The 12,723-nt window shown below is 39.2% G+C and overlaps 1 long non-coding RNA gene across 1 annotated transcript in view; it reads right to left on the reverse strand.

The window, feature by feature from the left end:
• LOC144065902 (uncharacterized) overlaps positions 1 to 12,723 on the reverse strand; it is a 60,880-nt gene that overhangs the window by 25,511 nt on the left and 22,646 nt on the right. Inside the window, exon 2 of the long non-coding RNA XR_013297348.1 lies at positions 10,511 to 10,600. This is a non-coding gene — a long non-coding RNA (uncharacterized LOC144065902). The remainder of the gene's footprint in view (positions 1 to 10,510; positions 10,601 to 12,723) is intronic.

A 12,723-nucleotide genomic window follows, 5' to 3' on the forward strand; every position in this document is an offset into this window, starting at 1 on the left:
CCCGTTGAGCACCGATCAATGGGCCGCCTCCCTTTGTGCCGCTAAGCGACATATAAAAGACTGTTATCGGCTTGCCAACATCAGCCACGGGAGCGACGGAACCGGGCCTGTCGGAAGGCCGGGAAGAAGACGGCGGGTCGCGGGGGCCGGGTGTCGAGGGGATTGGCGTAGGACAAGTCAAAGCCTCGCTACGAGCTTTTACAGCTGTCAGCGGCCATCTGGACCGAAGCACTCAAAGACGGGCAGGGAAAGATTTGAGGGAGAAAACGACGTTCGGAAAAGGTTCTGATGCTGCCAGTGATGGAATTGGACACGGGCGATGGCGAAGGGCAACAAGCGAGCTGCCGCCCTGCAGCCAAATGAGGCGGCGGGGGGACATAAAGCGGGGCATTGAAGAAGAATCCGTGGATGCGTTTGAACAGGACTGGAGCCAAGCCACCGTCAAGCGCACCTGAGCTCCCACAAAGACGGTGAATTAATGGATCTGTGGGGGGCTTTTGGACACGCTCACTATTCAAAATATTGAATTTCCAAGCAAAATGAACTATGGTAATGCGATGGGGATTTTTTGACGGATCGGTTTTGATACTTTTTGATGGTTTTAAACTTAAGGATTGGTCTCGATGGCTGCCAATGACAGAGGTAGCCGTTCAATCCATTCGCAGTGGTGGGGTTTAGGGTTAGATTCCAATGACAAACAATTGGCGGAATGTCTGTAAATTGATTGTTCTAGATCAAGGGGTGGTCTCCAGCTATCTCAATGAGGGTCGCAGTGGCTGCAGGATTTTATTCCAACCAAACAAGATGGTGTCCTTTTAAAAAAATGGTGTCTCAGTTGATTGCAGGTGTTTTTGCAGAAATCTTATTGGATAAAATGTCTTTCCTGGATTGTTTGGGGTAAAAAAATAAAGACCCAGAACACCCCTTAAGGACCGGTTTGGTGACCCCTGTTCTAGATATTAGACCTCTGTTTTTACAGGCTGAAGGTCTGTCAAGTCACTCCTCAAGTAGCTGCTGTTCTTATTCTTCTTGTGGACACTAACTTTGACGTTCTACTCTTACATCATTCGTGAACCGATGGTCTTGAAACTTGGTAGCTATGTGGAACGGGTCAGTATCTATCTATCCATCCACAGAGTGGGATTTTTTGATTTTGTTTGTAGGAGGGCCAATTAGCACATTGCAAACATAGCCGTGTCCGTTTTTCCCGGAAATTACGTCTTAGCCAGTAGTAAACATGGGGGCGTAGTCTACAACCTGTAGTGTTTCGTAATACACTCATATCTGTTTTTATAGAAATGTTTTTCGTTTAAGTTTTTTTAGTCAAAGTTAGATTTATAACAATGATTTTAGGAAATTACAGTTGCTAGAGATTATTTAAATAAAGTTGCTCGTGGTGTAATTTGTACGGGTAGCGTTACCACTTAGTGTACCGGATTTTCACGACTATACGGTGAATCGTATTTTTAGCTGCAGTCTCAGTAACGAGTGCTATTTCTGTATTTTACACACACAAAGGACGCACCGTTTTTATAGACGCAGCCAGGCATGGCAAAACATACAGCATCTTAAACATACACACTACACCCACACGCTAAAAACACGTTTTTAAAAAGGCAACGGAAGCAAAACTTAGTTTGGTTGTACTTCATTTAGCCATTTTACAATGTACTCACGTCATCATCACCCACAAATCCATCAAAGTCCTCATTTTCTGTGTCCAAATTGAACAATTGTCCAATTGAGTCATTGAAAACGCTGAGTTTTATACGTTCGTCCAGGCGGCCACAATCCATTCGCAAATAGTAGCTAGCTAGTAGCTAGCGTAACTATTCCAACGCTGCCTTCCATGCTTCGTAAAGCTTTGTTGATGTCGATGTCCAGGCCACAATCCATTGGGTGTATTGACAAAAGAACTATATATATCGCAGCACTCACTGCGCAGTACTTTTTCTACGGGGAAAATAGTAGAGCCGTAGTTGTGAGAGCTGTAGAGGGTGGTGTACCCTATCGACTGATTTATTTTATTTTATCGTGATAACAATTTTAGTATTGGTCCATATATAAAGCGCACTGGATTATAAGGCACCCTGTCTATTCTGGAGAAAATTTAAGACTTTTACGTGCGCCTTATAGTCGTGAAAATCCGGTATTTGTGTGCGCAAATGCTTTTTTGCCGGTGCGACAAACTGGCGAGATTAAAATGTAGTTTGCCTTTCAACCCAAGTTAGTCGGGAAATCCTCCAGAACGGATAAACAGTGATTAAAATGGATGGATTATTTAAAGAATGTCATAAATGTGCATTGAGGAAACACATCATTCCTTATTGGATCACTGTGTCCAATTCTTTTAAAGTAGGGATATAAAAACAGGGGCAATAAAAATAAACTGCTTTGTGAAGTGTGATATAAAGCTTGAGGGCTATTTCTTTCGTTATTTTTTTAGGCATATGTGACTTGAGGCAAGAACGGTACTGCAAAAAAAGCTGAAAAGACGCAAGCGCACACATCAACTTGAATTAAAGACCCGCTAGCGTCGACGCAAATAGAAGCGCTTATTTACTAAATGGGAGGCGTGAAGGAATTTGGAGAATTATTTGACAACTTGTCGGCTTCTTTAGCATCATGTCGACAGAGATTGCCCTCCAGCAGGACATTTTTGAAAAAAAAATGTGAAGGTGGTGCCGTTACAAAGACTTTATTTAGCCCAATTACGCTAACTCTTCGGAAAGCGGGCGACCAACGTTCAGCCGAAACGGCTAATGAATGAGGATTAAGTGTGCCGCGTGAAATTTTGGAAGCCGTTTTGTGCCTGATGGTCTGCCGCTAATTTTTTACTAGTTCGCTTTATAAGGCTCTTGACAAAACGGCGGGTGACGAGTGCGTCGCAGATTAAATTTACGGTGTCGTTAACTTTTCGATTGTTAAATTTTAAGGCCTGATGAGCGCCCGATTTTGAGATCTTATTCAAAGGGTTGCTTTACGTTCTCCGCCTCCACGGCGGTCTTTTTGTCAGGTGGTGTCATTTTCTATCCAATAAAAAGCTCTGTAATGTATTGTTTGACTTTATATAATTACCGTGTGTTTATAAATTAACACCAATACAAATTTAATTGCAATTATCAGTTGTCACCTGGTTCGTTTTATTAATAGCCCACTGTGATAAGCCTTTATTAGGCACTGTGTTTTTTTTTTTTTTTTTTTTTTTAATAATTGGCTGCCATTTTGAATCTAAATAGCATGAATTGTCAGGAATCGATCTATGTAGTTTTGTGAAAAATTGAACTCTGTGTACCTACAAAAACGTACTAAGAAAATAATTACGAGACTTTATTTTCTACTGATATTACTGCTCTTCTCAAAGTGGCAAAAGTATTTTGGTGTTGGTACGTCACCCAAAAACTCTGCCAGTAAAAAAAATCAACAACTTTTGGGTTACGTTTTAACAAGATTCTAAACTCAGTCTGCGTTCTTATCTGTGTTAAGAAGTTAGGACCATAACAGCCAAGACAAACAGACTCGAGGACAGTTTCTTCCCAAGAGCCGTCACCATACTCAACTCGAGTTCTGGACCTAGGAGGACCTAATCAAGACTTACTGCTAACCAATTCAGTCACTTTTTGTACCTACTTATTTATGTGACCACTTACCTATGTTGACTACTTATCTATGTCGAGTACAACTTATTTATTACGTTAACTACTACTTATTTATTATGCTGACTACTTCTTTATTTTTTAACTTATATATTGCTTATTTATTACTTATATATTGAATATTTATTTATTACTTATATATTGATTATTTATTTATTACTTATATTGATTATTTATTTATTACTTATACATTGATTATTTAATTATTACTTATACATTGATTATTTATTTATTACTTATGTATTGATTATTTATTTATTACTTATATATTGATTATTTATTACTCTATACATTGATTATTTATTCATTACTTATATATTGATGATCTATTTATTACTTATATATTGATTATTTATTTATTACTTATATATTGATTATTTATTTATTACTTATATATTGAATATTTATTTATTACTTATATATTGATTATTTATTGGTCTGTTTGTTTGTTTGTTGTTGTTATTTGTGCACTTTGTGAAGCTTTAAATGTTATTATACTTGTATAATGACAATAATGGCCTTCAATTCAATTCAATTTAATATTGACCCATTTTCCAATTTTGATTTCTATTGTATATCACCACGAACTTTTTATACCAAAAAATATTTTAAATCCAACCTCCGCTATCATCGACAATGAAGAACATCAAACATCTGCAAAGGAAATCCTTCCACGACTAAAATTGTGACTTTGTCTTTGGTATCTTTTAGCTTTAAACGACTTTTAATGCCACTTACCTGCCATTAAAACACAAAGTAATATTTAGCTGTACAGTTTACGAGCACAACAATCACTTGTAAACTTGCGTTGCTACTCTTATTTACGTATCGTGTCCTATCGTGTCAATCCATAACAAAAACTAATTTAGCAGTGACCTTTTGAAATGTACGGAAAATTATTCCGGCAAATTCCGACCAAGTTTTTTGCTCATATTTGTCCACCCAGAAGCCGATACAATTCACCAACATAAATTTCCCAAACATTTTTTTCCTTTCCCTCACCTCTTAGTGTATCCTAGTGTCAAAGTTTAATGATCTTTTTAAGGAACAAAAATACATCGGATCTTTAATTAAAGTTTGGAAATGATATATATTTTATCAGTGGGTAGAAAGGCGCTTTGAAAGTGTGATTTACGCCAAGTTACCCCGGGATCTTTGTACATTTCAGTCGCCGCGGATTACGTCCCTTCCGAATGCCCATCGTGTCTATTTTGCCTCAACGTTTGATTTTCGGTATAAAAATCAAGACAGTAAAACTGAGGCGACAGACGTCAGATCTTGCCGAACCTCTGAAGTGAAAGCGAGGTAAAAAAAAAGGATGCCCTATGTGTGGGAGATTAAATCCAATCTCCTCTGTGATATCAAAGATTAATAACGTTACAGGTGTTGGACGTCACTAATCTACCAAGTAAAGTAAAACTGATTTATTTCTACGTGCACGCACACACATCTGCTGGCATTACATTTTTAATACCTTTTTTAGTTTGTCTGACTCTTCCGAAAAAAAGTTTCAGTGGCTCCTATGAATCGAAAAAAACTCAACCACGGACATTTTGTCTGTCATGACAAAAAACATGCCCCCATCTCTCTCCCCTCCGCAAAATCCGTCTAATTTTAGTAGAATTAAACACATTTTAGTACAATTAAACCACTAGTTATGTGTTACTTTGTTAATAGATGGCAAATTAGAACAAATAATCATGTTTTTCCAATCCAATATCCATTTTGGGTGTTTTTTTCAGAGGGTTGGAACAAATTAATAAATTTTTACTTCATTTTGTTTGAGATACGAGTAAATCGACATACGAGCTCAGTCCCGGAACGCATTAAGCTTGTATCTCAAGGTACCACTGTATGCAAAATGAAGACTAAGCAAGTCTTCCAGGTCATTTCAAGTCCGAAGTTAAAGACATTAACGTCCAAATGGAGTTTTTTTAATTTTCTCCGACCTAAAAAAAATCATCAAAACTGCGACTCAAGTCGAAATCTCTTAGAAATGTGCTATTTTGGCTCCAAGCAGTCATTTAGGGATAAACGTGCAATATCCAGGTGTCCTTCAAAGACAAATATGTCCCAGAAATTTACTTGAATTGCTACCAAATTGGAGACAGGTGTAAAACACAGATGGACGATGCTCAATTGTCAACCGTTGGAATTTTCATCATTGCGGTCTCGTTTGATGACTCACCGTTCTACAAAAATAAATGAAATCTACAAGGTCATCCCCAAAAGTATCATTTACCACATTTAATTTGGAAAAGTGCCCATAATGATCATACAAATAAGTTTAGTGACTCAAAAAAATGATCATTTTAAGGTCAATTTTGGTGTTTGCGGGCTTGTACAAGGGTGCAGTTTTATCAATCGATAAACACAAAACTGTGAAATGCAATTATGCAAGGTCAAGGTTTGACCAAAGGCGTACAAGTAAAGACACAATAACACGGCTAGAATTATTCCTCCTGGGAGAAATAATTTCAAAACGTGATTAATATTAGATGAATAAAAGCAACTGCGAGTTTCCACTGTATTACGCAAGATCACATGCTCATTAACGTTAGCGATATGACTTATTTTATGGATGCATATCGTGAACATTCAGGTGGGATGGAGATGAACATCGATGTGTAATAACGATATCAGCCGGCACGATGCTGGCGGGGGGGGGGGGGGACGTGTATTGCAGCTGCTGTAAATCCTTAAATCAATATTCTTTTCATTATCTCACCACTGTTCTCACGCTTCTAATAGCAATGCCCGAAGGAACGACTTAATGTACGTGTGACCCTTTTCTTCGTCTTATTTGTGTTTGTTACATTTCATCAGGAGCGGTTCAATCCATCGTGTTGCCGACGATGTGTTTATAATTATGTTCTTCTTCTAGGGAGGTGGCAAAAGTCGTCGCGTGATGGTTTTAAGTTGTACGCTTGCTAATTGCGGAGCATAGTCGGACTAAAGTGGGATTCAGGTCGTTTACTTTTGGCGGGGTTAAAAAGGTAATATCTCATGTCGAGGACTGTATCGGAAATATTCCAAGAATATAACGTATTTTCTCGCATATTAGCCACCTTCGCGTATAAGCCATATTCTTAAAATCGTTGATTTTGACAATTTCTCTCGTATAAGCCGCCCCCTGATTCACAATTTTGACCTCCATATTCATGGTTTCAATAGAGAGTACACATTTTGGCGGGGTAAAAAAGGTAATATCTCATGTCGAGGACTGTATCGGAAACATTCCAAGAATATACCGTATTTTCTCGCATATTAGCCGCCTTCGCGTATAAGCCACATCCTTAAAATGACCTTAAAATCGTTGAATTTTACAATTTCTTGCGTATAAGCCACCCTCTGATTCACAATTTTTACCTCCATATTCATGGTTTTAATAGGGAGTGCAAATGTGTTACTTTGAAGGGAACATTTTAAGAAAAATTATCGCACGTGGTATTTCTGAGATACTGTATGAATCCAAAGGATTGTCTGCTGGATTGGACATTCCGAAAGGGTGTGGCCTGCATGTAGACAAATTCAAAATGGAGGTCAGGTGAGCAGTACAATCAGGAAGTGTGTTCGTAGCGGTCTAGTTTGTCATCCCTAGGTAAGACAAGTAATTGACTTTTTTCACGTTTTATTTAAGATGCGTTTTTTTCTTGAAATGCATTCATACACGTCAAAATAAGCGTATTATCTATTCCGGAATAAATGACTGTATCGGGCGCATTATGGCGTTTTGTCCATGTCAAGTCTAATTTGTGTGCATATAAGCCGTACCCTCGATTCAGTCATAATTTTTTAAATGCGTCATATATGTGAGAAAATACGGTAGACTTGCTTTTCTGCAAACCTGCTTAAATGCATGATTCTAAAAATGAAAAACAATCATCAATAGCCATCAATAATGAAGAGTTATTTTTTAAAAAGGCGGGTTAAAAATACATTTGATGAACCACAAAAGGGCAAAAAAAATTCAAATTAAAACTGCAACATAATTTCACTGCAACAATACACCGAGGTAGACAACTATTTTGGTTTGGACTTCATGCAATTATTTCGACAGATTCCAGAGCACAACCCAGGCGTGCTGCCAACTAGTGGATTGGAGTGGAAGTGCAGCCACCAGACTTTTTTTAAATCTCCACCAAAAGATAATTTATGAAGGATTTTAAATACGATAATTGCACGACTGGAGCGTAATGCCAACTAGTGGACGGGAGTGAAAGTGCAACCACTGTATTGTTTATCTCCACTAAAAGATAATTTCTGAAGAATTTAAAATACGATAATTGCACGACTTAACATCCCAATATCGTGCAAACACGATGATTAAAAACACCTTAAACTATCTTTAAATATACTTTCATGCAGCCAAGCATTTGTACTTGGACATCACACATTCCTCAAGGGTATAACACGCGCATTTACATGTGTCCGTCTGTGACTGTAGACGATAACGAGCAAGGAGCTGTAATAATCGCAGATAACAAGATTGAGTCTCACAAAGTGAGAAGCCATCAGACGGGGGTGCGCGAGGGGGCATATCGGCAGCCTCTATCTTTCCTTCGTGACCTTGTCTCGATAGCGCGTAGCGGCCGTTGGCTTGACACCAGCCCGGCAGTGCGACAATGCTCTCTTGTGTTCCTCATTTTCCCAGCATCCCTATCAACCCCCCCTAGCCCCCCCGGTGCCATCTGCTTGGGTTGAAAGGGTTTTAATTTGCGATCCAATCGTTTCTCTCTGGCTCGTAATGTGGCCGCATTCTGCAGCTATAAAGATCAGGGGGGATGCGACGTCTGGGCGGTGTTAAAGGCTACCTGTCCCCCACTAAACCAGTAGATAGCCCCCCCGCCTCTCACATCAGTCAGCCATCGTTGTCACTCGTGGTGGTGGCTGAGGCTGATAACGAGGTTTTGATGGTGAAGGTTAGGCGAGAGACTTGGAATACTTGGATTGAGGAATGTAGTATTCCTCGTTTTGTCGTGTGACAAAGCGTTGCTCGCTACAGGTCTGTTGCCAAATGGCGTTATGTGTTCAGACCGCCAACATTTTAAAGTCCGCCCACCACGAACTACTTCCAGGCCGCGTAATGGACCTCGTAAATTTTGCGACTTTTTCATTCTAATATTACTTCAATCTCCTAATCTGATGCCAAAAGTAGTTTCGTGTTGATACGTTGGCAAAAGTCTCAGACCATGAAATTAAACCATGTCCGGTTCACATAACGTAAAAAAACAAGCGTCAAATATTAAAAAATCTCGTAATATTACAAATGTTATCTCGTAGTATTGCAATTTTAATCACTTTTAATAACAATACATTTGTCATTTACTATGACATGTATTGTACAAATAATCCAAAATGTTGGAATACAGTATTTAGCTCCCCTCTTCTGGTAATTAATGTTATCTACGATAGATACTACGGCTAAAGAATGCAGTATACATAGACTTGCTTCACATTGCATACCTGTCAACTTATACTTCTCTCATCTCTCTCTCTCTCATTTTCTGTACTGCTTATCCTCACTAGGGTCGCGGGGGGTGCTGGAGCCTATCCCAGCTGAGGCGGGGGACACCCTGAATCGGTGGCCAGCCAATCACACGGCACAATGAGAAACAACCAATCACAGTTATAGGGGCAATTTAGAGTGTCCAATCAGCCTACCATGTTATGTTTTTGGAATGTGGGAGGAAACCGGAGTTCCCGGAGAAAACCCACGCAGGCCCGGGGAGAACATGCAAATTCCACACAGGTGGACCGACCTGGATTTGAACCCACCCCCAACTTATTTTTGTTTTTACCTGTATTTTATACGTTTTTTGAAGGTTTCAAATTGTGTACGCCGGGTAACAACTTTTGTACGGGATTTTTGAAGTACGTTTTTTTGTAAAACCAATCTCGTTGTAGCCATTTTGGCTCTAATCCGGATCGTCTCGGTCACTGGTAGCAGACGAAAACGTCATCATCGATTGCTAATGTTGTCATGCTTTGAGTCAGTCACTTCTGCCTTTTCACTATATAAATATAGCACATCAGCAAGCAATGTACCCAGACAGTCAAGCTGTCAGCGTCATACAGCGACATCTACACAATCTTGAATTTAGTACCGAGGTTGACATGTATGCATTGCCTAAAATCTGGAATCTTGCCAGAGTGCTTTAAACCTTGAAGTTTAAGATTTGAGGCGTATTTCAGACTAACTAGCAGCTCTACTATTTAGCATTCCAACATGGCAACACACTGTGGGCAAAGGCACACTCAGCACACCAGGGAAGTATGTCAAATTGCGTATCAATCATCAGCGTGATTGGACGGTGTGAAATTAACATGTTGGCTTGATTTAGCGGGCGGAGCCATGTCACACTCCAGTCAACTCGGCTTTGTACGCTGCCATTCAAGATGACGTGCGTGTAAAATTTGAATGATTTTTGTTTGTTGGCCAATACTGAAGGAGGGCAGTCGTTCTAGTCGGATGAACTTCGGAGGTTATTTGAGTCTGTGAGCACCTTCACGTCAAACTTTGACTCGGTTACTTCAAATCAGGTTGAAATGATTGGATTTAATGCGTTTATAAAGAAATATAGAATATATATATATAACCAAAATATAGAAAAATGCTGTTTGATTATTGAGGAAATCTGCCTGACCTGGCAACCTTCAACGGAAAAAAACTTTAGAAAATGAATGATTTCACCTTCACTAATGCAGAATTTTGTTAATCATTTTAAAGTGTGACCCAATGTGCAGTTCATAGAATATCTGTAGCAAATATTCAGGACTTCCATTGAGCACACAAATTCATTGGTAAAAGCTTTCATTATTGGCATGACACAATTTCGACTGGTAGTTCATACCGAGATTCCAGCGCTGCTTCAAGAATGGCATCCACTCAGGCATAGAGTTGAATCAGCCAAGGCCGCGGTGTGCTCTTCTGAGTGTTTGGACTAAAAAAAAGAAGAAAAAAACGGTGTAATACTTCCTTTTTTTCATGGACTGTATTTTCCGCACTATAAGGCTCGAATAAAAGAATCAAACTGCACCTTTTACGTATATGGATCAATGTGGGTTAATCATTGTAACCCCTTTAGTACAGTTGACGTTTAACATAACCCCAAATCACTACTATTACTAGTACAACAGCGCCATCTAGTAGATGTATAACAACCCGTACTACCATTACTACTACTTCATCTCCATCCTAACACAATTCCTACAATTATTACTATTACAGCTTCATATAGTGGATGTATAACACATACGCAGAGTTTAAATATATGGCCTCATGTCTCGTATGCTCTTATCTCAAAATTAGTCTCGTATCTCAAGGTAAATATTTGCTCAGAATTTTACCCGTATCTCAAGGTCAGTATTTGCTGGGAATTTTACTTGTAATCTTAAGGTCAGTATTTGCTGGGAATTTGACTCGTATCTCAAGGTAGATATTTGCTCGGAATTTGACTCATATCTCAAGGTAAATATTTGCTCGGAATTTGACTCGTATCTCAAGGTAAATATTTTTTATCTAAAAATTTGACTCGTATCTCAAGGTAAATATTTTTTATCTAAAAATATGCCTCGTCTCTCAAGGTAAATATTTGCCGGAATTCTACTTGTATCTCAAGGTAAATATTTGCTTGGAATTGTACTCGTATCCCAAGGTAGATATTGGCTCGGAATTTGACTCGTATCTCAAGGTAGATATTTGCCCGTAATTTTATCTGTATCTCAAATTCCTCGAATGTCGGGGCACTCGTATGTCAAGGTAAATATTTGCTGGGAATTTTACTTGTATTTCAAATCCCTCGTATGTCTGGGCACTCGTATGTCAAGGTATTACTGCACTCTTAGGACATTTTTATTTTTTAAGAAAAACTGATGTCAACGTTACATAAATAATTTTACGGGTGACCTTTGCCAACCTTTTTTTTATCGATCTGTGCCAGTCTTTATTGTTTATTTTTGAATCTCTTGAACAGAATTGTATCATTTAAGTGGAGTGTAAACATCGGTTTAAGCCGCCTTTTAAACAAAGAGGCTTGAAAGAAGGGATTCAAGACAAGGTTTAGGGTTTAAAAGAAGAATTCCAGTGTGAATATCAACCCCTTCATTGGTTTTCACTGGGTGCAACCCTTTGGTTTTTCCTTCAGCAGATGGCAGTGTACCTCTTCCCACGTTTCTCTCATCTATGCAGAGGCCCAGCAAACCCACCACTAAGGGCCTTCGTCCATTTCAATGGGTCGCCTTCATATCACCAACCCGCTTTAATAGTATGTCAGGCGATACCATTGTGCGTCTTTGTTTGTCTTTTCGTTTGCGACGGAAAGAGAAAAAAACAAGGACAGACGTGCTGGAAATCCGCCGGCCGAATTAAAGGCGGAAAACAAACGGTTCCTTAAGAAGGAGGCTAATCCCACTTAAAGCGTGAATGGATATTACAAGTCCATTGAGGTCTTTTATTTTCCTGCTGATGCAGAGACGGTTAAACGCGATGGGCGAAAGGGACGCTGAGGGTCTCTTGAGAAAAGACGGAATGCCGCGGTGCCGCAGTTTGAGTCCGCGCGGTGGCTTAATGGCGGCGGGTTGAAGAGAGACTGCACGTGGATGTGTATTACTCACGATTAGGCGAGAAAGGTTTATGGTTTGGATGGAGTATCAGATTGGGATTGCGGGATATTGCTGGTTGAGGATGAATAATAAATGTCAGGCGACAAGATTCATTTTAATCTTTGTTTCCAGACACATCTACCTAAGAATGTGGAGAACCATAAAATAAGACTCTCACGTGTATGTCTTATATCTCAGCCGTGCTGTAATGATTTCATGTGTGGTGGGCTGCATCTATTTGAACTATGGCCCCAAATTGCATTTTTTTTGTGCTAAATTATTGTATTTTGGCGTTTTAAATCAGTATAAATCACGGACCAAAACCAAATTTATGGTTGAGATTAGGAATCAAAGATTCTTATTGCTAGAGATCGAATATTCCAGTCAATGGTGGTGGTGGTTTGACTTTAAAGCCAAAATTAAGAATTCTGATTTTAAAGTCAAAATTCAGAATTCTGACTTC

This window comes from Stigmatopora argus, chromosome 2, assembly GCF_051989625.1.
Source record: "Stigmatopora argus isolate UIUO_Sarg chromosome 2, RoL_Sarg_1.0, whole genome shotgun sequence".
NCBI lineage: Eukaryota > Metazoa > Chordata > Actinopteri > Syngnathiformes > Syngnathidae > Stigmatopora > Stigmatopora argus.